Source organism: Diabrotica virgifera, chromosome 4 (assembly GCF_917563875.1).
Source record: "Diabrotica virgifera virgifera chromosome 4, PGI_DIABVI_V3a".
Taxonomy (NCBI): domain Eukaryota; kingdom Metazoa; phylum Arthropoda; class Insecta; order Coleoptera; family Chrysomelidae; genus Diabrotica; species Diabrotica virgifera.
In genome coordinates, this window is record NC_065446.1 from 230,894,834 (window position 1) to 230,907,619 (window position 12,786).

General features: G+C 33.0%; 1 protein-coding gene and 1 long non-coding RNA gene across 3 annotated transcripts in view; one reads left to right on the forward strand and one right to left on the reverse strand.

Moving 5' to 3' along the window:
• The window catches only part of LOC126883329 (sodium- and chloride-dependent transporter XTRP3), a 176,316-nt gene that overhangs the window by 80,600 nt on the left and 82,930 nt on the right, over positions 1–12,786 (reverse strand). The window lies entirely within an intron of this gene.
• LOC126883331 (uncharacterized) lies at positions 7,413–10,377 on the forward strand. Its single transcript, XR_007697613.1, has 2 exons — positions 7,413–7,860; positions 8,014–10,377. It is a non-coding gene; the product is annotated as an uncharacterized LOC126883331 (long non-coding RNA).

Sequence of the window (12,786 nt, forward strand, 5' to 3'; positions counted from 1 at the left end):
AGGAGATTCTTCAGGTAATTTTAAGACAATTTAATCCAATTCACCTCTCCGAAAATGCTTTCTGAGGGAGCTAGAGCTCTTTGAAGATGGCGTCTGGGAATTAGTTTTTCTTAAATATCTCCAGAACACTGTTATTGAGGAAAACAAAAACTGGTACGCTTATTTACCTTCCAGAGATAAATCAATTCGATCAATTGCGAATTTCTAGTACCGGTCATAGGCGCCCGTTTTGGGTAGGGCAACTGGTATTTTATCACATAACTCTTTTGTCTTTAACTTCCAAACATTCTTGACAATGGATTATTAAATTGTGAGGTATTCTAGTACTAAAAAGTACCCTTTATTTAATGCGATAGGGTGCACCGTTTTCTAGAAAAATCGATTTGAAAATTTTTCGTTGATTAAATTTGAAAAAAATTTGAAAATTTTTGTCAAAAAGATGGTGTATTTTACTGATTTAAAGTAATAGTAACTTTTACTACTAGAATACCTCATAATTTAATCATCAAGTGTCAAACATGCTTAAAAATTAAAGACAAAGAAGTTATGCGATAGAATAACCATTGACCTACCCAAAACGGACGAATATGACCGGTACTAGAATTTCGCAACTAAGGAAATCGATTTATCTCTGGAAGATAAATGAACGTACCACTTTTCGTTTTTCTAAATAGTTTTTTTTTGATTTTTTTTTTTCAAATTCAACAAACGAAAAATTTTCAAATTGATTTTTATCGAAAACGGTGCATCCTACCGACTTAAAGAAACAGTACCTTTTAGTACTACCATACCTTACAATTTACTAATCCAGCATAAAAAATGCTTAGAAGTTAAAGATAAAAAAGTTATATGATAAAATAACCGTTACCCTACCCAGAACGGGCGCCTATGACTGGTACTACAAATTCGTAATTGATGTAATTGATTTATGTCTGCAAGATAAATACGTGTACCAGTTTTCGTTTTTCTAAGTAGAAGCGTTCTGGAGATATTTAAGCAAAACTAATATCATGACGCTATCTTCAAAGGGCTCTATCTCCCTTAGGCCGATGCCACATTATGCGTTTTGACCGGATGCGGTGAAAACGCATCCGTTTCCAACGCAACCGGACCGATCTGTCACACTATGCATTTTCACCGGATGCGGCGGAAACGCATCCGGTTAAAACGCATAATCTGACATCGGCCTTAGGAAGCATTTTCGAACTAGGTGAATTGGGTTAAATTGTCTTCAAATTATCTGAAGCATCTCCAGTCTTCGTTTGTCGGGAGAGTTTCTGGACACCATGTATAGCACAGCGTTACATTCAATTTTAAACTCCACATAATTCTTTTTATGATAAGTACGTCATTGAAATGAGTAATAAAAATTAATACCTTTCCTAACAAAGAAATTAAAGAAGACCTTTTTTTTAAAGTATGGACATACATTGTATAACGTGTAAATAGAAATAGTTATTTTTCTACAACCACTATACAAAATGCACTTTTCTGCACAGTTTTATGTTAGCAAACTTGATATTTACTCACAGTATAAGATATTTGACATTAGTGTGCAGAAAAGTGACGTTTCTGTGCCGCAAAGTGACGTTTCTGTGCCGCAAAGTTCTTTTCTGCACAGTTGACTACCTCATTCTGAGTAACGTTATATTCTGTTTACATCCGTGGTTAAACTTTAGACAAATATATAACCTATAAGACAATTATTATATTTAACTATAGCATAGAAACTAAATTATGGATGTTACAACTGTTTTATTTTACAATTTTATTCTTATTAAACATTTTATAATTATCAAATAACCAATAAGGATTTAGCAACATCTGCAAGAGACGTCGAATGAAGTAGGTTTTGTGTAAATCCGTGACTGCATAAATACAACGTCAATAATATGTACCTAATAATTTTATAAAATAGTTTAAATTTAAACAAATTAAGGCAGTGCATTAATTTTTTAACTGATTTCTGTGCAATTTATTTGGGTATAAGGAATTTAAATTGATTAGTATTAATTAAATACAGTTTAAAATTTATCACATAGGTACCTATTATAATTAATCTTCGTTTGGAAATTGTGATTTTTATTTTTAGGAAAAACTGTGCTTGTAGAAAAAGTATAGTGTGTAACACGTGCAGAAAGGTAATTTCTCACTCATTTGAATTGCGGCACTCGCTTGCGCTCGTACCGCAACTTTTCAAACTCGTGAGAAATTAGTACCTTTCTGCACTTGTTGCACAATATACTATTATTGCATGTATTATAATTACTTCAAGGCCATATTAACATATCTAAACTAACACGCGTGCGAAAAAGTAAAACGCTTGCGGAAATGTAAAACGCGTGAGGAAAAGTAACACGCGTGCGGAAAAGTAAAAGTTTCTAAACTAAAATGCGTGCGCGAAAGTAGACATTTTTGCACGCTCGTAGAAAATAGTATATTGTGCAACAAGTGCAGAAAGGTACGAATTTCTCACGAGTTTGAAAAGTTGAGGTACGAGCGCAAGCGAGTGCCGCAATTCAAACGAGTGAGAAATTACCTTTCTGCACGTGTTTCACACTATACTTTTTCTACAAGCACAGTTTTTCCTAAAAATAAAAATCACAATTTCCAAACGACGATTAATTATAATAGGTACCTATGTGATAAATTTTAAACTGTATTTAATTAATACCTACTAATCAATTTAAATTCCTTATACCTAAATAAATTGCACAGAAATCAGTTAAAAGATTAATGCACTGCCTTAATTTGTTTAAATTTAAACAATTATTACACATTATTAACATTATATTTATGCAGTCACGGATTTACACAAAACCTACTTCATTCGACGTCTCTTGCACAGGTTGCTAAATCCTTATTGGTTATTTGATAATTATAAAATGTTTAATAAGAATAAAATTGTAAAATAAAACAGTTGTAACATCCATAATTTAGTTTCTATGCTATAGTTAAATATAATAATTGTCTTATAGGTTATATATTTGTCTAAAGTTTAACCACGGATGTAAACAGAATATAACGTTACTCAGAATGCGGTAGTCCACGGATGTAAACAGAATATAACGTTACTCAGAATGAGGTAGTCAACTGTGCAGAAAAGAACTTTGCGGCACAGAAACGTCACTTTGCGGCACAGAAACGTCACTTTTCTGCACACTAATGTCAAATATCTTATACTGTGAGAAAATATCAAGTTTGCTAACATAAAACCGTGCAGAAAAGTGCACTTTGAATAGTGGTTGTAGAAAAAATATATTACCGCCTAATACACAGTTTGAGTAGTTTTTAATAAATGACCTAGACGGAAGCAAATAATAATTATATTACATCGTGCATTATGGCAACACCGAACTGAAAAGCCATAAATCAAAATTAACACGTGTTTGCCTGGTTATCCGACCACCTAAAATCTTGAAATTTAAGCACCAGCTAAACAGAGGCGGAGGATTATTTTAAAGTAAGTAATATATTTTTGCTACGATGGCATATTGGCGACCATTTGATAGGAATGATCAAGATGCATCATCTTCTGTGGTATCAATAAATAATGATAATTACGTTAATGACAGCCCCGAATTAAAAAATAAAGATTTGCACGTACAATCCCAAAGAATCGTTCTAAATATGTACGATTGTTTAAAAAAAGAAAATATTGGGATGACTGATAATGCAATTGTTTCGCGAATTCATGTATTAACAAAAATCGGGAATAAGACGATATACACAATTATTAAATTAGGCACTGTTACAGATCATTCCTTAAAACGAAAGCGACCAAATAAAAAATTAGGTAGGATTGACATTGCTGCAAAAGATGTTATTCAACGAACAGTTTACAATTTTTGCAAAGAAAATAGAGTGCCTACTTTAGAACTGATTCGTGACAAATTGAGAAATTTCCCTGATTATAATTATACATCTTTGGAAACACTGCGCGAGATTTTGATAAGTTGTGGATTTAAATATAAGAAATTAGATAATCGAATGGTAATAATGGAATCTCGGCGTATCGTTGAACTTCGACGAGAGTATTTGAGTAAAATAAAACAATATCGTAATTCAAACAGAAACATAATCTATTTAGACGAAACCTGGTTCGATACGCATGATGTTGTACGCATGACTAAATAATGAGTCCAATATTCTTATAAATCACTAAAATTAACAAGTTTTAATTTGAAAGAATTAATTTGTTATTCATTCGATGTTGTGAGCCCGCTCACATTTGAAAAAATTTTGATTCTGTTCCTTTAAAGATTCCTATTCGAAAATGCCCCGTTTAAACAAATCGAAGGGTGCCGGGCGACATTTTGGGCAGATATTGTTGAAACAATTCAAATTCACAAGATTTCTCACCAAAATCTTAACACTCAATGTTTAGACTTCAGTTACTCTTGAATCTCAAAAATAATCATTTACATATTTTTTCTACGAACGTGCAAAAATGTCTACTTTCGCGCACGCGTTTTAGTTTAAAAAGTTTTACTTTTCCGCACGCGTGTTACTTTTCCGCACGCGTTTTACTTTTCCACACGCGTTTTACTTTTCCGCACGCGTGTTAATTTAGGTATGTTAATATGGCCTTAAAGTAATTATAATACATGCAATAAACTAATATTTAGATGTTATTTACTAATTTATTTCAAATATATCTTATTGTGTTCATGTTTTAATGAAATTAACGTGAGAATTCAATGAAATAAAATAAATTTGACATATTATTCGAAGGTCAAATCAGTGGACAATCACAGTGGTTTTGAATCGTCGTCATGGAAACCAAGATCGTCGTCATGCTAACCAATTAGTATGCTGAAAGTTTGGTTTTGACAACCTTGTCAAAGAATTAATTTGTGACTGTATTTTCATATTAATTAAATTAATTGATTTAGGGCCGGTTGTTCGAACGCTAATCAACAATTATCATTATCAAATATTTAATTACAGTCACCAACTGTCAATGTCAACTTTGTTTGGGTTGCTGAAAACATAATATGAAATTACTTAATCAATTATGTTAATAATTGTTACAGTAGGAAAAATTAAAGAATACCCATGAACGAACATATAAAACACGCTGTATTTTCCTGTCACCGTGTCACACAAAATATTGGCCAGCGCAAGTACATGTAAAAATTATTGTTACATGTACTTGCACTGGACAATTTTCTTTGTGACACGGTGACAGGAAAATACAGCGTGTTTTATATGTTCGTTCATGGGTATTCTTTCATTTTTCCGACTGTATGTTAGTTGATTACCTAATCTCATAATTTTAATCAATTATGTTTTCAGCAACCCAATAAAAGTTGACATTGACAGTTTTGGTGACAGTAATTAAATATTTGATAGTGATCATTGTTGATTAGCGTTCGAACAACCGGCCCTAAGATTTGGTCATTTTTTAAAGACTCGTAGAAAAAATATTGTTCCTAACGCTTGCAGAAAGTCTCTTTTCCGCACTCGACTGCTTGCCGAACTCCCGCTTCGCGTCGTTCAGCAAACTGCAGTCGCGTGCGGAAAAGTATGACTTTCTGCACTTGTTAGGAAAATAACTATTTCAAGCCTGGAAAATGCATATTAAATCGCCTATATCTCGAAAACTATTAACTTTTGAGAAAAATGACAAAGTACCTTTCTTATTTAGAGTTACCCAAAAACCTAAAAAAATATTTTTTGGAGCACAAAAGGTGATATTTTGAATTTGTTTAAAAAATTGTTTAAACAATTTCTGCCCAAAAATTGAGAGATTTTTATGAATATAATTATGCAAAAATTAATAAAAATTATATGATTTTTCTTGAAATATGCGTTTGATGAACTGATCCTTTTTCTTAATTTCCACGCCAATGGTCGGCACTGGCATCAAAGAAACTCGAAAGCCGCCACTTGGCAAACTGACTTTGGAAAAAGAGTACATACGTATTATTTTTTTTATTTTATTTTAAAAATTTACACGGTGGTGGTACAAACAAAGATTTTAAAATTGGAGATTATGTTTAAGAAAAGTACCGACACAAGGCTAGTTCACAATAAATCGATGTATTTTTTCTTTTTTCAAGCATTTTTTAAACTCCTTGCGATAAAAAATAGGATACCTATTTAAAATTCAAATCATTAAATAGTCTACTGAAAGGTCGCTTGAAAGGTCGCTAACATTTTTTTTTCTAACAATAGTATAGTTTGCTTTAATTTTGCTAAAGACAAAAACATATCATATATTGGACTTAATTAGTTAAGTGCTTTTAATTTATTTTCACAGTATTTTTTCTTTAAATGTAAACAGAAAAGAGCCTCTTGTGAATATTTGGGGGTTCTTCCTTCTTGCACAGTCATTTCTTGACATTTTCAAGATTACTACACCGATTTTTATTTGATTTAATTTAGATATTTTAATTGTTATGCAAAAAAACGGTTCATTTTTAGTTTATTTCTACAATCTTAGATTTTAAAAATGGGTACAACTATAGAATATTTATATTTTTTTTAGATTTCATGTGAAAAAAAATTTCAAATAGATCAGCATGTCCCCTAATAGCACACGACGTCCTTTGGACGTCCAAAATAGGTCCATTTTTGGTCCTTACGTCCATGGACTATAAACGGACGTCCTTTGGACGTCCCATTTTGGACGTCCTTCGGAAGGAATAAATATGGACGTCCTTTGGACGTCCGACGTTGGACGTCCTTCGGACGGAATAAATATGGACGTCCTTTGGACTTCCGACGTTGAACGTCCTTTGGACGTCCATACTGGACGAAATACGGACGTTTTATGAACGCGTATATATTATATTGGACACATTATACCAATTACGGGATCAAATAGCAAAATAATTCAATAAAATATTAACTTACGCGTTAACTTTACGTTAATGAAATACAATCAAACCTGTCAGTAACGGCCACTAAAATGAAAGAACTATTGGCCGATATAGAAAGGTGGCCGTTATTGCCAGTTTTTGTAGTCTAGATATACAGTAAAACTTGTGTTACTGGCCACCTGATAAAATCGGCCGCCTGTACTAACGGCCAGTTTAAATATTCCCCAAACCAATTATATCTAGACTACAAAAACTGGCAATACCGGTCACCTTTCTATATCGGCCAATAGCTTTTTCATTTTTAGTGGCCGTTACTGACAGGTTTTACTGTAATTGGTTTGGGGAATTTTTAAACTGACCGTTAGTACAGGTGGCCGGTGTTTGCAGGGGGCCGGTAACACAGGTTTTACTGTAGTTTAAATCGAAAAGATTAAATTTTAATTCAAAATTGTATATACAATTATTACAATTATAAACAAACTATATAGTTTAATATCCAAAAAATGTTTTTGATTTTATGTAATGTAATGAAAATCTTATTTGTAAATTATTGGTTACAATGTTTAACAATAGGAAATATTCAAGAATAAATAAAATAAAAGTTTAATCCTAACAACACAAAACATTCCAGGAATGTAGGTACTACCGTTCTATTCCGTGAACATCTATCTGATTAAATTATGGGTGGAAAGTTACCACAAGATTCTATGAACATAGTACAATGTCTTCCTGGAGGGGTAAAATTTTCCATTACAAGATTTTAAGAGAGGCCATTTATTGTACTGTTCAATTTGCGTTCATTTTCAAATTTGCCGCGCGAGTATCTATGTAGCGTCTCGTGGTCATTGGTCATCACATTTCATTTTCATAACATAACCGATAACCTAAAAATTTAGTAAAAAAGTAAAAATTTTGATTGGAAAAAAATGCATCGATAAGGGGATGTGGGAAATGGAAATTAGTGGCTTTTTTGCTGTACTGTCTGCTAGTTTTTGCTCTGGGCACTGGCTAGATCTCTTGTTTAAACAATTTTGTAAGTATTATAAAATCCGTTTTCAATTTTCTTTATTCTTTATGAAACGAATCATTTATACATGCATATTATTACCTGTAAATAGGTACCTATTTCTTTTGATTTTTAATTGTAAAGAATAGAAAAATTACCGTTCATTTTAATTTTTTTTAGAATCAGCTGAAAGTGGCCTACAAAAAAAAAACCAAGAAGGAAATGTATAGCCTTGTGGCTATGAAAGGCAAAAGAGAGATATAAAAAGTGTATTGGCTAGTTGGAAGAAAGTCCACATTGTCCATGCATAATAAGTTATTACATTATCAACAAATATCAAGAAGATAGCAGGGTCACGAGCATCAACTTCATGAGTTCAAGAATATCGAGGAAATCCAGCTCCTCGATACTACTGGGCAAACTAGAAGATTGAAGAGGACAAATCCTTTTGAACTAGTTTGAGTGATAGGTGATAGTGAAAAACGGAGCATAGTGCTTGTGTGCTGTGCCTGTGTATATTAGAATAGTGCACGATCTTGTTAGATTAGATAAGAGATGCTATGGGGTAAGCTCTTCATTTTAAGAAACAGTAGTAATTTAGGCTAAATTAAAATTGCTCATTGGTCAGTTATGACCAGATTGTTTTTTTATGTTTGGCAAAAAGGACTTAAGTCAGAATTGCACATTGATAATGTTTTGATGATTTCTGGACCAGAAAAAAACTGTTGTAGATGTAAACTGTATGTACAGTAGAATCTACTACAGTACTGTAGAAATCATCAAAACATTATCGATGTGCAATTCTGACTTAAGCCCTTTTTCCCAAACATCAGAGAATTGTAATGTACAATAATTCTCCTATCTGCTTTTTCATGAATTTTGTAGGAGACGAAAAACCATTTTTAGGATCATCTACTTTCACATGTTTTGTAGTAAATAGATAGTTGAATTTACTACAAAACATGTCAAAAAATATATGAAAACAGGAGGTGACTATAAAAAAAGTTTTTAGTCTCTCTTACAAAACTCATGAAAAAACAAATCGGAGGTATGTCACATCAGTGACTAAGAATGTCTAAAAAATATACTTTGATGTCCCAAGAACCAAATATAACCTACAGTCCATCTAATTTACTTACTGTTGCACGTCATTATCTACGCCAGAGATCTAAGTTGACATAGTTGCCAAAGTATAAAAAGATCCTGAATCCATTTTAAATCAAATATGTCACATAATTATTGTAAACGTGGATTATACAACAAAACAAATTAATATTCAATGTAAATAAGTAAAAACTTAAGAAATAGAGAACAAGAATTAAGTTATAATCTTTTAAGATTTGCAGTGCAAGAGTTTTTGCACTGCATTGTTAATAATTAAAAAACGGCTCCGAACTCTTGGCAAAAAGCCGGTAGGTTTCTTTGTATAAGTATGTCTACAATAACAACTACAAAAGTTGTCAGATACCTCGATTATTCCAAGTCGTTATAAAATTAGGTGAAATTTATATTTTTATAGTAGAGGATCTTTTTATAGTAAAGTAAATAATAAAAACAGTAAATATAATAAATAAAACAGATACTTATAGTAAAGAATATAAACAAATATGAAGTGTCATCACCGTAACTGTCAAATAAATGTTACCAATTTATTCTAAAATGTCACCTTCGTTCGATTACAGTTACAGTGTGATCCGAACAAATCTGCTTCATAAAAACGCTTTATAATCCATTTATACAAATTAAATGAAACATATTATTGTGTATTTCTTTAGGTTAACATTAATAGAAATCTTCAAATATTATTTCTACGCGTATATAATAAAATATGTCTAGTGGCTGTAATTCCAGTGTACTCGGCAAAGTGATTCTAAAAAAGAACACACCTACCGCCTAAATATTTCGTGTTGGTATCATGCAACCTCACAGGCTACGACGCGGATGACGCGCAACAGTTAGTAAATTAGACGAAGTATGTAGATATATACAGGGTGTAACAAAAATACAGGTCATAAATTTAATCACATATTCTGGGACCAAAAATAGTTTGATTGGACCTAACTTACCTTAGTACAAATGTGCACACAAGAAAAGTTACAGCCCTTTGAAGTTATATATATATATATATAATAGCACCAAGGGTCTTAGAGGCCCATGGCTTGAAAAGTTTGTTTTTTTTCTTCATTTTCATGTTTCTTTATGTACTGAGATCTTCTCTGGCTTGATATGTGATTTTTCTCCATTCCTTCCTGTTATTCATTTTTCTTTTCTGACCCTGTAGCACCATTCTTTCCAAATCTTTTTCGACCTCTTGCTTCCATCTATTTTTCGGCCTTCCTCTTCTCTTTCTTGAAGCTGTAGTGTAGTTTAGTACCATTTTTGGAGTCCTCGTGTTTGGCATCCTTTCAATGTGACCTCGCCATCTAAGTCTCTGTGCCTTTATCATTCATTTGAAGTTACAAGATGAAGTGATTTTTTCCAATATATCGAAAAGTATTAGAGATTTTTTATTGAAAATGGACATGTGGCATTATTATGGCAGCAGTATCTTACGAAAAAACTATAGTAAAATTTGGACACCCCATAAAAATTTTATGGGGGTTTTGTTCCTTTAAACCACCCAAACTTTTGTGCACGTTTCAATTTAATTATTATTGCAGTACCATTAGACACAACGTTTTAAAAACTTTTTTGCCTCTTATTGCTTTTTCGAAAAGTCAATTTTTATCGAAATATTTTGAATATTTGTCAAATCCACCACATATTTGTATATGGTTAAGTACGATTATGGAGACTTGGTAATAATATGCAGACTTATTTATGCTTTACATTTTTAGGGATATTTTGAACCATATTAAAAAAGAAGCCAGATCTCGATAAAATGTGCCTTATCGAAAAAATACAAAGAGGCAAAAAAGTTTTAAAAACATTCTGTTTAACTAATGGTACCTCAGTAATAGTTTAATTGGAACGTACACAAACATTTGGGGGGTTTAAAGGAACAAAACCCCCATAAAATTTTTATGTAGACATGTTAAAAAAGAAGTCGCAACTCGATAAAAACTGCCTTATCTGAAAAATACTAAGAAACAAAAATATTGAATTTAACTAATGGTACCACAATAATAAAATTGAATTGGAACATACACAAAAGTTTGGGAGGATCTAAGGGATCAAAACCCCCATAAAATTTTTATGGGGTGCACAAATTTCACCATAATTTTTCTTTAAGATATTCCTGCCATAATACTGCCACATGTCCATTTTCAATAAAAAATCGCTAATAGTTTTCGATATAATCGAAAAAATCGATTTTCATTTTGTAATTTCAAAGGGCTGTAACTTTTTTTATGTGCATATTTGTACTAAGGTAAGTTAGGTTCATTCAAACTATTTTTGGTCCCAGGATATGTGATTTAATTTATGACGTGTATTTTTGTTACACCCTGTATATACAGCCGATTACGCACCACCTTAAAAATTGGGCATTTTTGATGTCTCGAATTTCCTAAACCTGTTGTTGCATCTAAGTGATTTTTTTATAATATTCTAGCCTAGGCCCTAGGCTATAGGTTAAGTACCTCCTTATGCTTGTCATGCACGGGGAGCTATACTGTAATATATATTATATCACATCGCACTCTATAGTAATGAGTGAGCCTGCACATATGGAACTATTTGTTTTCTGTCTGCAGGCTCACTCATTACTATAGAGAGCGATATGATATAATGTACATATATTACAGCATAGCTCCCTGTGCATGACAAGCTTAAGGAGGTAACCTATAGCCTAGGCTATAATATTATAAAAAAATCACTTAGATGAAACAACAGGTTTAGGAAATACGAGACATAAAAAATACCCCATATTTAAGGTGGTGCGTTAATTTCTTGGAGAAGTGTATTGTAATTTAATGTAAATAATGTAATATCCAATAATTGTAATTTAATATAAGATGTAATATAAGTTCCTTAAAAAATATATTTTTTATTTCCCACGACATTAGATGGATGTTCGGCAGCAAGACATTGGACCAAACTGGGACGTCCTATGAAGGCCCAATTGACGTCCACCGAACGTCCCTTCGGATGTTAAGTGGACCTCCATTGGGCGTTTGGTAACGTAGCATTTGGACCAAAATTGGACGTCCTGTTAAGGTCCAATTCACGTCCCCTAGAACGTCCGGTTAAGGTCCAATTTACTTCCGATTAAGGTCCAATTTACGTCCGATTAAGGTCCCATTTACGTCCGATTAAGGTCCAATTTACGTCCTATTAAGGTCCAATTTACGTCCGATTAAGGTCCAATTTACGTCCGATTAAGGTCCAATTTACGTCCGATTAAGGTCCAATTTACGTCCGATTAAGGTCCCATTTACGTCCGATTAAGGTCCAATTTACGTCCTATTAAAGTCCAATTTACGTCCGGTTAAGGTCCAATTTACGCCCGATTAAGGTCCAATTTACGTCCTATTAAGGTCCAATTTACGTCCGATTAAGGTCCAATTTACGTCCGATTAAGGTTTAATGTATGTCCGATTAAGGTCCAATTTACGTCCGATTAAGGTCCAATTTATGTCCGATTAAGGTCCAATTTACGTCCGATTAAGGTCCAATTTACGTCCCCTAGGACGTCCGATCAAGGTCCAAATTACGTCCGATTAAGGTCCAATATACGTCCCCCTCGGACCTTAGATGGACGTCCAATGGACGTTCGGTAGCGCGACATTTGGACCAAAATAGGACTTATAAAGGACGTTCCTCGGACGAAAACGGACGTCCAATGGACGTCCCTAAAGTCCGTGAAGGACGTCCAATGGACGTCCATTGGACGTCCTTGTGCTATTAGGGTCAGAACCGCGAAACATTTAGCTAAAAAAGTAAAAACCACATCCGGTGAAAAATATCAACCTTCAGTGTCCAAGTGCTTTCAGTCAAGTTCCAAAAAACAAA